Source organism: Rhinoraja longicauda, chromosome 11, assembly GCF_053455715.1.
Source record: "Rhinoraja longicauda isolate Sanriku21f chromosome 11, sRhiLon1.1, whole genome shotgun sequence".
NCBI classification, from domain to species: Eukaryota; Metazoa; Chordata; class Chondrichthyes; order Rajiformes; family Arhynchobatidae; genus Rhinoraja; species Rhinoraja longicauda.
This window is the reverse complement of record NC_135963.1, coordinates 14730821-14732700: the sequence shown is the minus strand read 5'-3', so window position 1 is coordinate 14732700 and position 1880 is coordinate 14730821.

Below are 1880 nucleotides of genomic sequence, written 5' to 3'. Positions count from 1 at the left end.
TTCTTTCACAACTCAAAAGCCATTTCTGAATCTCCACTGTTGGTGCTTCTGTTGGACTCAGAACAGAAGGAGTTCACAAGATGAACTAAGAACAGACACATCCTCAGGAAACCAAGGCGGGTTTGCAGTGCAGGGTGGGTCCAGACCTTCATTAAGACCCATTCCACAGATTCATCTGGTGGAACGAGATGATCACTCAGCCATGAACAGCTCAAAACCCATTCCTCCACCAGGGACTGTGCAGGGCCAAAAAAAGAATCCTTATACGTTAGAGTAGGGACACTATATCTGAAAGAATGACGCAATTCGTCAGCAGGTGGTGCCACTACCACTTCTTTATACCAGCAACCGAGGTTCATACCCGACCTCCAAATTGGAGTTTGTATGTTTTTTGCCAAGGCTGCATGGATTTACCCTGGGTGCTCTGGTTTCCTCCCACACCCACAAAATTGTGCTGTTCAGTAGGTTAATTTGGTTCTGTAAATTACCCATTTACGTGAATGACAAGAAAATTGGGGGGGGTGGGTGGATGTCATTGGGCATGTAAAAGAAAATGAATACTGACCAATGAGTAGGGAAATAGGACTGACAGGGTTGACTCAGGACTGAAGGGTTCTTCTACAGTATTGTATGAAAATATAACTATATAACATGATCCTGCACTTCATATTTTATAAATGCCATGAACAAAGGGAAGGTCTTGGAGAGAATGCTCCTTGGTCAATATCAACGCATTTATGTTCATGTATACACTCACCAGGCCAAATTATTTGATCTGTGTAGTCTGTTATCCCAACACTTAGGTGCCTAGTTTCTAACTAAGGTGAGCCTGGAGATGTAAATAGCGAAGGTAGACATTTCAAACCACAACATTAAGACCTTGGTGAGACATATGCCTCACGTTCTCATCATAAGCACTGGGAATCATAGAAACCCTTTGCTGATCGAGGGAGCCTGCTGTTGTTAGGCCGATGGGGACATTAGTGGGAGAGTCTAGAACTAGAGGTCATAGCCTCAGAATGAAAGGATGCTCTTTTCGGAAGGGGATGAGGAGAAATTTCTTTAGTCAGAGGGTGGTGAATCTGTGGAATTCTTTGCCACAGAAGGCCGTGGAGGCCAAGTCAATGGATATTTTTTGAGGCAGAGATGGGTAGATTCTTAATTAGTACAGGTGTGAGGGGCTATGGGGAGAAGGCAGGAGAATGGGGTCAGAAGGGAGAGATAGATCAGGCATGATTGAATGGTGGTGATTGGCCGAATGGCCTAATTCTACTCCTATTCCTTATGACTTTATGACCACCCCTGTTTCAATTCAGCTGCAAGATGGTGGACAGCTTCACCTATGATAATTATTACGCAGGAATTGCTGATGTAGTGTGGCTGGATGAAGAGAGCTGAATGCCCTGTGTTTCGTAAACATCAGTGTTATGAGGGAGAGGATTGATGCTGGCAGCAAAATTGCAGGAGAGTGCAAGAAAGAACTGGACTGGGAAGCTACAGAGACTGTGATTAGGCTGTATTTACACTCATCTGGCTCTACTGGGCAGGTTGCATCGATGCCTGACACCAGATTCCCAAAGATAGACACAAAAAGCTGAAGTAACTCAGCGGGACAAGCCGCATCTCTGGAGAGAAGGAATGGGTGACGTTTCGGGTCGAGACCCTTCTTCAGACTGAAAGTCACGGGATAGGGAAACGAGAGATACAGACGATGATGTGGAGATAGCAGCGAGAGAGGATGTTGCAGAACTCTCATAGAAACATAGAAAATAGGTGCAGGAGTAGGCCATTCGGCCCTTCGAGCCTGCACTGCCATTCAATATGATCATGGCTGATCATCCAACTCAGAATCCCTTACCTGCCTTATCTCCATACCCCCT